This window comes from Dermacentor variabilis, chromosome 6 (assembly GCF_050947875.1).
Source record: "Dermacentor variabilis isolate Ectoservices chromosome 6, ASM5094787v1, whole genome shotgun sequence".
Lineage (NCBI taxonomy): Eukaryota > Metazoa > Arthropoda > Arachnida > Ixodida > Ixodidae > Dermacentor > Dermacentor variabilis.
In genome coordinates, this window is record NC_134573.1 from 175,507,371 (window position 1) to 175,522,155 (window position 14,785).

Consider the following 14,785-nt stretch of genomic DNA (forward strand, 5'->3'; position numbering starts at 1 on the left):
CCTGGGCTATAGGCTTACCGTTTTTTCATTTTTTCGAGAAAAATTAATTTGTGTCTTTTCGTTTATTTATCGGGTAAATCGGCATCAGCGCATGCGTAGGGAGTGATTTATGTGAAGAACCAGCTCTTTCGAGGGAATTTATTTCGCGTGGCTGAAACGATATTTTCCTGGGCTATAGGCTTACCGTTTTTTCATTTTTTCGAGAAAAATTAATCTGTGGCTTTTCGTTTATTTATTGGGTAAATCGGCATCAGCGCATGCGTGCGGAGTGATATATGTGACGAACCAGCACTTTCGAGGGAAATTATTTTACGTGTCTGAGTAGCTATTTTCATGGGCTATAGGCTTACCGTTTTTCATTTTTTCGAGAAAAATTAATCTGTGCCTTTTCGTTTACTTATCGGGTAAATCGGCATCAGCGCATGCGTGGGGAGCGATTTATGTGAAGAACCAGCGCTTTCGAGGGAATTTATTTTGCGTGGCTGAAACGATATTTTCCTGGGCTATAGGCTTACCGTTTTTTCATTTTTTTTCCAGAAAATTGATCTGTGGCTTTTCGTTTATTTATTGGGTAAATCGGCATCAGCGCATGCGTGGGGAGTGATGTATGTGAAGAACCAGCTCTTTCTAGGGAACTTATTTTGCGTGGCTGAAACGATATTTTCCCGGGCTATAGGCTTACCGTTTTTTCATTTTTTCGAGAAAAATTAATTTTTGCCTTTTTGTTTATTTATCGGGTAAATCGGCATCAGCGCATGCGTGGGGAGGGATTTATGTGAAGAACCAGCGCTTTCGAGGGAATTTATTTTGCGGGGCTGAAACGATATTTTCCTGGGCTATAGGCTTACCGTTATTTCATTTATTCGAGAAAAATTAATCTGTGGCTTTTCGTTTATTTATTGGGTAAATCGGCATCAGCGCATGCGTGCGGAGTGATATATGTGACGAACCAGCGCTTTCGAGGGAAATTATTTTACGTGACAGAGAAGCTATTTTCATGGGCTATAGGCTTACCGTTTTTTCATTTTTTCGAGAAAAATTAATCTGTGCCTTTTAGTTTATTTATCGGGTAATTGGGCATCAGCGCATGCGTGGGGAGCGATTGATGTGAAGAACCAGCGCTTTCGAGGGAAATTATTTTACGTGGCTGAGACGATATCTTCCTGGGCTATAGGCTTACCGTTTTTTTCATTTTTTCGAGAAAAATTAATTTGTGCCTTTTCGTTTATTTATCGGGTAAATCGGCATCAGCGCATTCGTGGGGAGCGATTTATGTGAAGAACCAGCGCTTTCGAGGGAATTTATTTTGCGTGGCTGAAACGATATTTTCCTGGGCTATAGGCTTACCGTTTTTTCATTTTTTTCCTGAAAATTGATCTGTGGCTTTTCGTTTATTTATTGGGTAAATCGGCATCAGCGCATGCGTGGGGAGTGATGTATGTGAAGAACCAGCTCTTTCGAGGGAACTTATTTTGCGTGGCTGAAACGATATTTTCCTGGGATATAGGCTTACCGTTTTTTCATTTTTTCGAGAAAAATTAATTTTTGCCTTTTTGTTTATTTATCGGGTAAATCGGCATCAGCGCATGCGTGGGGAGCGATTTATGTGAAGAACCAGCGCTTTCGAGGGAATTTATTTTGCGGGGCTGAAACGATATTTTCCTGGGCTATAGGCTTACCGTTTTTTCATTTTTTCGAGAAAAATTAATCTGTGGCTTTTCGTTTATTTATTGGGTAAATCGGCATCAGCGCATGCGTAGGGAGTGATTTATGTGAAGAAGCAGCTCTTTCGAGGGAACTTATTTTGCGTGGCTGAAACGATATTTTCCTGGGCTATATAGGCTTACCGTTTTTTCATTTTTTCGAGAAAAATTAATCTGTGGCTTTTCGTTTATTTATTGGGTAAATCGGCATCAGCGCATGCGTGCGGAGTGATATATGTGACGAACCAGCGCTTTCGAGGGAAATTATTTTATGTGGCTGAGAAGCTATTTTCATGGGCTATAGGCTTACCGTTTTTTAATTTTTTCGAGAAAAATTAATCTGTGCCTTTTCGTTTATTTATCGGGTAAATCGGCATCAGCGCATGCGTGGGGAGCGATTTATGTGAAGAACCAGCGCTTTCGAGGGAAATTATTTTACGTGACTGAGACGATATTTTTCTGGGCTATAGGCTTACCGTTTTTTCATTTTTTCGAGAAAAATAAATTTGTGCCTTTTCGTTTATTTATCGGGTAAATCGGCATCAGCGCATGCGTGGGGAGTGATTTATGTGAAGAACCAGCTCTTTCGAGGGAATTTATTTTGCGTGGCTGAAACGATATTTTCCTGGGCTATAGGCTTACCGTTTTTTCATTTTTTCGAGAAAAATTAATCTGTGCCTTTTCGTTTACTTATCGGGTAAATCGGCATCAGCGTATGCGTGGGGAGCGATTTATGTGAAGAACCAGCGCTTTCGAGGGAATTTATTTTGCTGGGCTGAAACGATATTTTCCTGGGCTATAGGCTTACCGTTTTTTCATTTTTTTCCAGAAAATTGATCTGTCGCTTTTCGTTTATTTATTGGGTAAATCGGCATCAGCGCATGCGTGGGGAGTGATGTATGTGAAGAACAAGCTCTTTCGAGGGAACTTATTTTGCGTGGCTGAAACGATATTTTCCTGGGCTATAGGCTTACCGTTTTTTCATTTTTTCGAGAAAAATTAATTTTTGCCTTTTTGTTTATTTATCGGGTAAATCGGCATCAGCGCATGCGTGGGGAGCGATTTATGTGAAGAACCAGCGCTTTCGAGGGAATTTATTTTGCGGGGCTGAAACGATATTTTCCTGGGCTATAGGCTTACCGTTTTTTCATTTTTTCGAGAAAAATTAATCTGTGGCTTTTCGTTTATTTATTGGGTAAATCGGCATCAGCGCATGCGTGCGGAGTGATATATGTGACGAACCAGCGCTTTCGAGGGAAATTATTTTACGTGGCTGAGAAGGTATTTTCATGGGCTTACCGTTTTTTCATTTTTTCGAGAAAAATTAATCTATGCCTTTTCGTTCATTTATCGGGTAATTCGGCATCAGCGCATGCGTGGGGAGCTATTTATGTGAAGAACCAGCGCTTTCGAGGGAAATTATTTTACGTGGCTGAGACGATATTTTCCTGGGCTATAGGCTTACCGTTTTTTCATTTTTTCGAGAAAATTGATATGTGGCTTTTCGTTTATTTATTGGGTAAATCGGCATCAACGCATGCTTGGGGAGTGATTTATGTGAAGAACCAGCTATTTCGAGGGAATTTATTTTGCGTGGCTGAGACGATATTTTCCTGGGCTATAGGCTTATCGTTTTTTCATTTTTCGAGAAAATTGATCTGTGGCTTTTCGTTTATTTATTGGGTAAATCGGCATCAACGCATGCGTGGGGAGTGGTTTATGTGAAGAACCAGCTCTTTCGAGGGAATTTATTTTTCGTGGCTGAAACGATATTTTCCTGGGCTATAGGCTTACCGTTTTTTCATTTTCTCGAGAAAAATAAATTTGTGCCTTTTCGTTAACTTATCGGGTAAATCGGCATCAGCGCATGCGTGGGGAGCGATTTATGTGAAGAACGAGCGCTTTCGAGGGAATTTATCTTGCGGGGCTGAAACGATATTTTCCTGGGCTATAGGCTTACCGTTTTTTCATTCTTTCGAGAAAATTGATCTGTGGCTTTTCGTTTATTTATTGAGTAAATCGGCATCAGCGCATGCGTGGGGAGTGATGTATGTGAAGAACCAGCGCTTTCGAGGGAATTTTTTTTACGTGGCTGAGACGATATTTTCATGGGCTATAGGCTTACCGTTTTTTCATTTTTTCGAGAAAAATAAATTTGTGCCTTTTCGTTTATTTATCGGGTAAATCGGCATCAGCGCATGCGTGGGGAGCGATTTATGTGAAGAACCAGCGCTTTCGAGGGAATTTATTTCGCGTGGCTGAAACGATATTTTCCTGGCCTATAGGCTTACCGTTTTTTCATTTTTTTCCAGAAAATTGATCTGTGGCTTTTCGTTTATTTATTGGGTAAATCGGCATCAGCGCATGCGTGGGGAGTGATGTATGTGAAGAACCAGCTCTTTCGAGGGAACTTATTTTGCGTGGCTGAAACGAAATTTTCCTGGGCTATAGGCTTACCGTTTTTTCATTTTTCCGAGAAAAATTATTTTGCCTTTTTGTTTATTTATCGGGTAAATCGGCATCAGCGCATGCGTGGGGAGCGATTTATGTGAAGAACCAGCGCTTTCGAGGGAATTTATTTTGCGGGGCTGAAACAATATTTTCATGGGCTACAGGCTTACTGTTTTTTCATTTTTTCGAGAAAAATAAATTTGTGCCTTTTCGTTTATTTATCGCGTAAATCGGCATCAGCGCATGCGTGGGGAGCGATTTATGTGAAGAACGAGCGCTTTCGAGGAAATTTATTTTGCGGGGTTGAAACGATATTTTCCTGGGCTATAGGCTTACCGTTTTTTCATTTTTTCGAGAAAAATTAATCTGTGGCTTTTTGTTTATTTATTGGGTAAATCGGCATCAGCGCATGCGTGCGGAGTGATATATGTGACGAACCAGCGCTTTGGAGGGAAATTATTTTACGTGGCTGAGAAGCTATTTTCATGGGCTATAGGCTTACCGTTTTTTCATTTTTTCGAGAAAAATTAATTTGTGTCTTTTCGTTTATTTATCGGGTAAATCGGCATCAGCGCATGCGTAGGGAGTGATTTATGTGAAGAACCAGCTCTTTCGAGGGAATTTATTTCGCGTGGCTGAAACGATATTTTCCTGGGCTATAGGCTTACCGTTTTTTCATTTTTTCGAGAAAAATTAATCTGTGGCTTTTCGTTTATTTATTGGGTAAATCGGCATCAGCGCATGCGTGCGGAGTGATATATGTGACGAACCAGCGCTTTCGAGGGAAATTATTTTATGTGGCTGAGAAGCTATTTTCATGGGCTATAGGCTTACCGTTTTTTCATTTTTCGAGAAAAATTAATCTGTGTCTTTTCGTTTATTTATCGGGTAAATCGGCATCAGCGCATGCGTGGGGAGTGATTTATGTGAAGAACTAGCTCTTTTGAGGCAATTTATTTTGCGTGGCTGAAACGATGTATTCTGGGCTATAGGCTTACCGTTTTTCATTTTTTCGAGAAAATTAATCTGTGCCTTTTCGTTTATTTATTGGGTAAATCGGCATCAACGCATGCGTGGGGAGTGATTTATATGAAGAACCAGCTCTTTCGAGGGAATTTATTTTGCGCGGCTGAAACGATATTTTCCTGGGCTATAGGCTTACCGTATTTTCATTTTTCGAGAAAATTGATCTGTGGCTTTTCGTTTCTTTATTGGGTAAATCGGCATCAACGCATGCGTGGGGAGTGATTTATGTGAAGAACCAGCTCTTTCGAGGGGATTTATTTTTCCTGGCTGAAACGATATTTTCCTGGGCTATAGGCTTACCGTTTTTTCATTTTTTCGAGAAAAATAAACTTGTGCCTTTTCGTTTATTTATCGGGTAAATCGGCATCAGCGCATGCGTGGGGAGCGATTTATGTGAAGAACGAGCGCTTTCGAGGAAATTTATTTTGCGGGGTTGAAACGATATTTTCCTGGGCTATAGGCTTACCGTTTTTTCCATTTTTTCGAGAAAAATTAATCTGTGCCTTTTCGTTTATTTATCGGGTAATTCAGCATCAACGCATGCGTGGGGAGCGATTTATCTGAAGAACCAGCGCTTTCGAGGCAAATTATTTTACGAGGCTGAGACGATATTTTCCTGGGCTATAGGCTTACCGTTTTTTCATTTTTTCGAGAAAAATTAATTTGTGTCTTTTCGTTTATTTATCGGGTAAATCGGCATCAGCGCATGCGTGCGGAGTGATATATGTGACGAACCAGCACTTTCGAGGGAAATTATTTTACGTGTCTGAGTAGCTATTTTCATGGGCTATAGGCTTACCGTTTTTCATTTTTTCGAGAAAAATTAATCTGTGCCTTTTCGTTTACTTATCGGGTAAATCGGCATCAGCGCATGCGTGGGGAGCGATTTATGTGAAGAACCAGCGCTTTCGAGGGAATTTATTTTGCGTGGCTGAAACGATATTTTCCTGGGCTATAGGCTTACCGTTTTTTCATTTTTTTTCCAGAAAATTGATCTGTGGCTTTTCGTTTATTTATTGGGTAAATCGGCATCAGCGCATGCGTGGGGAGTGATGTATGTGAAGAACCAGCTCTTTCGAGGGAACTTATTTTGCGTGGCTGAAACGATATTTTCCCGGGCTATAGGCTTACCGTTTTTTCATTTTTTCGAGAAAAATTAATTTTTGCCTTTTTGTTTATTTATCGGGTAAATCGGCATCAGCGCATGCGTGGGGAGCGATTTATGTGAAGAACCAGCGCTTTCGAGGGAATTTATTTTGCGGGGCTGAAACGATATTTTCCTGGGCTATAGGCTTACCGTTTTTTCATTTTTTCGAGAAAAATTAATCTGTGCCTTTTCGTTTATTTATCGGGTAAATCGGCATCAGCGCATGCGTGGGGAGCGATTTATGTGAAGAACCAGCGCTTTCGAGGGAAATTATTTTACGTGGCTGAGAAGGTATTTTCATGGGCTTACCGTTTTTTCATTTTTTCGAGAAAAATTAATCTATGCCTTTTCGTTCATTTATCGGGTAATTCGGCATCAGCGCATGCGTGGGGAGCGATTTATGTGAAGAACCAGCGCTTTCGAGGGAAATTATTTTACGTGGCTGAGACGATATTTTCCTGGGCTATAGGCTTACCGTTTTTTCATTTTTCGAGAAAATTGATCTGTGGCTTTTCGTTTATTTATTGGGTAAATCGGCATCAACGCATGCGTGGGGAGTGGTTTATGTGAAGAACCAGCTCTTTCGAGGGAATTTATTTTTCGTGGCTGAAACGATATTTTCCTGGGCTATAGGCTTACCGTTTTTTCATTTTCTCGAGAAAAATAAATTTGTGCCTTTTCGTTAACTTATCGGGTAAATCGGCATCAGCGCATGCGTGGGGAGCGATTTATGTGAAGAACGAGCGCTTTCGAGGGAATTTATCTTGCGGGGCTGAAACGATATTTTCCTGGGCTATAGGCTTACCGTTTTTTCATTTTTTCGAGAAAATTGATCTGTGGCTTTTCGTTTATTTATTGAGTAAATCGGCATCAGCGCATGCGTGGGGAGTGATGTATGTGAAGAACCAGCGCTTTCGAGGGAATTTTTTTTACGTGGCTGAGACGATATTTTCATGGGCTATATAGGCTTACCGTTTTTTCATTTTTTCGAGAAAAATAAATTTGTGCCTTTTCGTTTATTTATCGGGTAAATCGGCATCAGCGCATGCGTGGGGAGCGATTTATGTGAAGAACCAGCGCTTTCGAGGGAATTTATTTCGCGTGGCTGAAACGATATTTTCCTGGCCTATAGGCTTACCGTTTTTTCATTTTTTTCCAGAAAATTGATCTGTGGCTTTTCGTTTATTTATTGGGTAAATCGGCATCAGCGCATGCGTGGGGAGTGATGTATGTGAAGAACCAGCTCTTTCGAGGGAACTTATTTTGCGTGGCTGAAACGAAATTTTCCTGGGCTATAGGCTTACCGTTTTTTCATTTTTTCGAGAAAAATTATTTTGCCTTTTTGTTTATTTATCGGGTAAATCGGCATCAGCGCATGCGTGGGGAGCGATTTATGTGAAGAACCAGCGCTTTCGAGGGAATTTATTTTGCGGGGCTGAAACGATATTTTCCTGGGCTATAGGCTTACCGTTTTTTCATTTTTTCCGAGAAAATTGATCTGTGGCTTTTCGTTTATTTATTGGGTAAATCGGCATCAACGCATGCGTGGGTAGTGATGTATGTGAAGAACCAGCTCTTTCGAGGGAATTTATTTTGCGTGGCTCAAACGATATTTTCCTTGGCTATAGGCTTACCGTTTTTTCATTTTTTTAGAGAAAAATTAATTTGTGCCTTTTTGTTTATTTATCGGGTAAATCGGCATCAGCGCATGCGTGGGGAGCGATTTATGTGAAGAACCAGCTCTTTCGAGGGAATTTATTTTGCGGGGCTGAAACGATATTTTCCTGGGCTATAGGCTTACCGTTTTTTCATTTTTTCGAGAAAATAGATATGTGGCTTTTCGTTTATTTATTGGGTAAATCGGCATCAACGCATGCGTGGGGAGCGATTTATGTGAAGAACCAGCGCTTTCGAGGGAAATTATTTTACGTGGCTGAGACGATATTTTCCTGGGCTATAGGCTTACCGTTTTTTCATTTTTTCGAGAAAAATAAATTTGTGCCTTTTCGTTTATTTATCGGGTAAATCGGCATCAGCGCATGCGTGGGGAGCGATTTATGTGAAGAACCAGCGCTTTCGAGGGAATTTATTTCGCGTGGCTGAAACGATATTTTCCTGGCCTATAGGCTTACCGTTTTTTCATTTTTTTCCAGAAAATTGATCTGTGGCTTTTCGTTTATTTATTGGGTAAATCGGCATCAACGCATGCGTGGGTAGTGATGTATGTGAAGAACCAGCTCTTTCGAGGGAATTTATTTTGCGTGGCTCAAACGATATTTTCCTTGGCTATAGGCTTACCGTTTTTTCATTTTTTAGAGAAAAATTAATTTGTGCCTTTTTGTTTATTTATCGGGTAAATCGGCATCAGCGCATGCGTGGGGAGCGATTTATGTGAAGAACCAGCTCTTTCGAGGGAATTTATTTTGCGGGGCTGAAGCGATATTTTCCTAGGCTATAGGCTTACCGTTTTTTTCATTTTTTCGAGAAAATTGATATGTGGCTTTTCGTTTATTTATTGGGTAAATCGGCATCAACGCATGCATGGGGAGCGATTTATGTGAAGAACCAGCGCTTTCGAGGGAAATTATTTTACGTGGCTGAGACGATATTTTCCTGGGCTATAGGCTTACCGTTTTTTCATTTTTTCGAGAAAAATTAATTTGTGCCTTTTCGTTTATTTATCGGGTAAATCGGCATCAGCGCATGCGTGGGGAGTGATTTATGTGAAGAACCAGCTCTTTCGAGGGAATTTATTTTGCTTGGCTGAAACGATATTTTCCTGGGCTATAGGCTTACCGTTTTTTCATTTTTTCGAGAAAAATTAATCTGTGCCTTTTCGTTTACTTATCGGGTAAATCGGCATCAGCGCATGCGTGGGGAGCGATTTATGTGAAGAACCAGCACTTTCGAGGGAATTTATTTTGCGTGGCTGAAACGATATTTTCCTGGCCTATAGGTTTACCGTTTTTTCATTTTTTTCCAGAAAATTGATCTGTGGCTTTTCGTTTATTTATTGGGTAAATCGGCATCAGCGCATGCGTGGGGAGTGATGTATGTGAAGAACCAGCTCTTTCGAGGGAAATTATTTTACATGGCTGAGAAGCTATTTTCATGGGCTATAGGCTTACCGTTTTTTCATTTTTTCGAGAAAAATTAATTTGTGCCTTTTCGTTTATTTATCGGGTAAATCGGCATCAGCGCGTGCGTGGGGAGTGATTTATGTGAAGAACCAGCTCTTTCGAGGGAATTTATTTTGCGTGGCTGAAACGATATTTTCCTGGGCTATAGGCTTACCGTTTTTTCATTTTTTGAGAAAAATTAATCTGTGGCTTTTCGTTTATTTTTTGGGTAAATCGGCATCAGCGCATGCGTGCGGAGTGATATATGTGACGAACCAGCGCTTTCGAGGGAAATTATTTTACGTGGCTGAGAAGCTATTTTCATGGGCTATAGGCTTACCGTTTTTTCATTTTTTCGAGAAAAAGTAATCTGTGCCTTTTCGTTTATTTATCGGGTAAATTGGCATCAGCGCATGCGTGGGGAGTGATTTATTTGAAGAACCAGCTCTTTCGAGGGAATTTATTTTGCGTGGCTGAAACGATATTTTCCTGGGCTATAGGCTTACCGTTTTTTCATTTTTTCGAGAAAAATTAATCTGTGGCTTTTCGTTTATTTATTCGGTAAATCGGCATCAGCGCATGCGTGGGGAGTGATGTATGTGAAGAACCAGCTCTTTCGAGGGAACTTATTTTGCGTGGGTGAAACGATATTTTCCTGGGCTATAGGTTTACCGTTTTTCATTTTTTCGAGAAAATTAATCTGTGCCTTTTCGTTTAATTATCGGCTAAATCGGCATCAGCGCATGCGTGGGTAATGATTTATGTGAAGAACCAGCGCTTTCGAGGGAAATTATTTTACGTGGCTGAGACGATATTTTCCTGGGCTATAGGCTTACCGTTTTTTCATTTTTTCGAGAAAAATTAATTTGTGCCTTTTCGTTTATTTATCGGGTAAATCGGCATCCGCGCATGCGTGGGGAGTGATTTATGTGAAGAACCAGCTCTTTCGAGGGAATTTATTTTGCGTGGCTGAAACGATATTTTCCTGGGCTGTAGGCTTACCGTTTTTTCATTTTTTTTCAGAAAATTGATCTGTGGCTTTTCGTTTATTTATTGGGTAAATCGGCATCAGCGCATGCGTGGGGAGTGATGTATGTGAAGAACCAGCTCTTTCGAGGGAACTTATCTTGCGTGGCTGAAACGATATTTTCCTGGGCTATAGGTTTACCGTTTTTCATTTTTTCGAGAAAATTAATCTGTGCCTTTTCGTTTAATTATCGGCTAAATCGGCATCAGCGCATGCGTGGGTAATGATATATGTGAAGAACCAGCGCTTTCGAGGGAAATTATTTTACGTGGCTGAGACGATATTTTCATGGGCTATAGGCTTACCGTTTTTTCATTTTTTCCGAGAAAATTGATCTGTGGCTTTTCGTTTATTTATTGGGTAAATCGGCATCAACGCATGCTTGGGGAGTGATTTATGTGAAGAACCAGCTCTTTCGAGGGAATTTATTTTGCGTGGCTGAGACGATATTTTCCTGGGCTATAGGCTTACCGTTTTTTCATTTTTCGAGAAAATTGATCTGTGGCTTTTCGTTTATTTATTGGGTAAATCGGCATCAACGCATGCGTGGGGAGTGATTTATGTGAAGAACCAGCTCTTTCGAGGGAATTTATTTTTTGTGGCTGAAACGATATTTTCCTGGGCTATAGGTTTACCGTTTTTTCATTTTTTCGAGAAAAATAAATTTGTGCCTTTTCGTTTACTTATCGGGTAAATCGGCATCAGCGCATGCGTGGGGAGCGATTTATGTGAAGAACGAGCGCTTTCGAGGGAATTTATTTTGCGTGGCTGAAACGATATTTTCCTGGGCTATACCGTTTTTTCATTTTTTCGAGAAAAATAAATTTGTGCCTTTTCGTTTACTTATCGGGTAAATCGGCATCAGCGCATGCGTGGGGAGCGATTTATGTGAAGAACGAGCGCTTTCGAGGGAACTTATTTTGCGGGGCTGAAACGATATTTTCCTGGGCTATAGGCTTACCGTTTTTTCATTTTTTCGAGAAAAATAAATTTGTGCCTTTTCGTTTACTTATCGGGTAAATCAGCATCAGCGCATGCGTGGGGAGTGATGTATGTAATGAACCAGCGCTTTCGAGGTAATTTATTTTACGTGGCTGAGACGATATTTTTATGGGCTTACCGTATTTTTTTCATTTTTTCGAGAAAATTAATCTGTGGCTTTTCGTTTATTTATCGGGTAAATCGGTATCAGCGCATGCGTGGGGAGTGATGTATCTGATTAACCAGCGCTTTCGAGGGAATTTATTTTACGTAGCTGAGACGATATTTTCATGGGCTATAGGCTTACCGGTTTTTATTTGTTCGAGAAAAATAATCTGTGGCTTTTCGTTTATTTATCGGGTAAATTGGCATCAGCGCATGCGTGGGGAGGGATATATGTGAAGAACCAGCGCTCACTCACTTTGACAGAATTGAGTGGACATGGCTGCTCTAACATGTTGTTGGGCTATATGCTTACCTTTCTTTTTCACTAAAGCGAATATCCGCAATCCTTTTATTAAACACTTGCATTAGCATGGAGAGATGTATATGCCCCAAACGAGAGTTTTGCAGAGAAGTGAGGACATGGTTGCGCCGACATTTTGCTGGGCTTACCTTTTGCAACAGAAGCCAACTTCCGCAGTCGGTTTGTTGAGCTCGTAAATCGGCGGAAACCCTTGTGTTGGCATGGAGACTGGAATATTTGCCCCGAGCCAGAGTTTTCCAGAGAAGTGAGGACATAGCTGCGTCGACATTTTGCTACTCTTTAGGCTTACCTTTTTTGCAACAGGAGCCAACTTCCGCAATCCGGTTATTCAGCTCGTGAATCGGCGGAAACAACACTTGTGTTAGCATGGAGAGTGATGTATATGCCCCGAACCAGAGTTTTCCAGAGAAGTGAGCACATTGCTGCGCCGACGTTTTGCTGGACTCTAGGCTTACCTTTTTTGTAACAGAAGCCAACTTTCACAATTCCTTTATTCAGCTCGTGAATCGGCGGAAGCAACACTTGCATTAGCATGGAGAGGGATGTATATGCCCCAAACCAGAGCTTTCCAGAAAAATGAGGACTAAGTTGCACCGGCATATTGCTGGGCTTCAGGCTTACCTTTTTTGCAACAGGAGCCAACTTCCGCAATCCATTTATTCAACTCGTGAATCGGCGGAAACAACACTTTTGTTAGCATGGAGGCTGGCGTATTTGCCCTGAGCCAGAGTTTTCTGTAGAAGTGAGGAAATGGCTGCGGCGAAATTTTGCTGGGCTATAGGCTCACCTTTTTTGTAACAGAAGCCGATTTCCGCAATCCGTTTATTCAGCTCGTGAATCGGCGGAAACACTTGCACTAGCATGGAGGTTGATATATATTCCCTGAAACAGAGTTTTCCAGAGAAGTGAGGACTTGGGTGCGTCGACATTTGTTGGGCTATGGCTATATATGCTTACATTTTTTAAACGCAAAAGCCCACTTTCGCACTCCGTTTATTCCGCCTGTGAATCAGCGGAAACACTTGCATTTGCATGGAGACTGATGTATATGCCCCGAGCCGGAGTTTTCTAGAGAAGTGATTGGACATGGTTGCGTCAACATTTTGCTGGGCAATAAGCTTACCTTTTTTTCACAAAAGACAATTTCCGCAATCTCGGCTGAGAAGCCGATGAGTCACCGGACTTCTTGAGCAACATCATGTGCACATATGAAGCCAATTTTCACAGAAACGCCTAGGTAAATTTGCATAATGCACACTATTGGGGGGGGGGGGGGACTGCAATCTACACTTGGTAAAGCGCAATCGGCACCAGTACCAGTGGTCACTCAATGTGTGGTTCGAAATTTACGCCGGCGCTGTAATCGGTCCCATCTTCTTCGATCACACGCTGAACTGGAAGCGTTACGTGAACGAAATACTTGAAGGAGTGGTGGATGAGTTTCTCAGCGAAGTCTCGCTGTCACGTCTTCCACTTCTGTGGTATCAGCAATATGGGGCACCCGCACACAGCAGCAGCCGAGCACGAAACTGGCTGGATACGACTTTTCTTGCACAATAGATTGAAAGGCGCGGGCCTGTAAATTGGACGGTTAGGTCACTTGACCTCTCTCCACTCGCTTTCTTTTCTTGAGGGTTATGTGAAAGATCGTAATTACATGATCGAGATGGACATCAGATTAGTTCAAGGCAAGTATAACGGATGTCTGCCGTAGAATTCCGGCGTCGGTCATCAAGAAAGCCAATTGAAGATATGATACAGCGGACACAAGCTGCAAAAGGAGACCTATTTGAACACGTCGTCTAGGCAGCAGCTGATGTTCAACGGCGCTTACGAATTCGTAGACAATAAGGGCACACTGAAATCTGATGTATTTTTTGTTTCTTTTTGTGCAAGTGTCACAACTGCCAATTAGGCTAATTTATAAGTGGTTATTTACTTTCTTGAACACATCGGTTTTGCCTTTTCTCAACACGTGGGTCACTTCCCAGGCTGTTTATTTCGCTTTTATTTTATGCCATAAACCTGTTTTTCCAGCACGTGTACACTCTAATGAAAACTAAACCGTCACTTTAATTTGGATTTGATTCGAAGTAAGTTTCTGGCGCGAAATATATCTGCGCGCGCACTCTGTCGATGCGGTGCGAGCAAAGCCGGGATTTTGGAACATTCTGTGCCTATTCCAGTGCTTTTCGAATTTCATGCGTGGTAAGAGCGGCACTTCGACCGCGTTATCAAGGGGCTTTTGTTATCCATGTGATCAGTCGGCCTTGAAATACGGATAATAAGTGTGACGTAGAGAGATAGGAATAGCTGCAAGGACGCGAAACCTGCTGTTGATGCTCCTACCGTACCATTATCAAGGTGATGCGCTCTCTCTTTGGGTTTGCGACAAGCAGTGCAGTTGCTTTCAATCAGCTTATTTGAGGGCACTGCTTTATGATGCGGGTGGGAGCGCAGTCACGTGGTATTTTTCATATTTCGTGAGGTTTGTTTGCCAGTCGGAAAAAATTGCACGCAATTAGTACTGCACTGAAAACACAGCAGTTAGATGTCATTTGGGGTGCCTGCGGTTGCCTACAAATGCCTCATTGACACTTTGGTAATTAGGACAGTATTTCTACAATTAGATAATTAATTGCAATTGTCGAATTAAATTTCAGGAACGAAAAAATTGCTGGTGGCTACTCCACTGTACTGGAAACAATATGCATTGGGTTTTCCTCGAGTAACGCAACTGCTCTTTTTTTTTAAAAAAGTCTTGGTGTGTGATAGTTGGGGAACACTGTATAATTTACTCAGTAACCGCAATGAGGCCAAGCCGGATTCACTAGAAATCAGAAT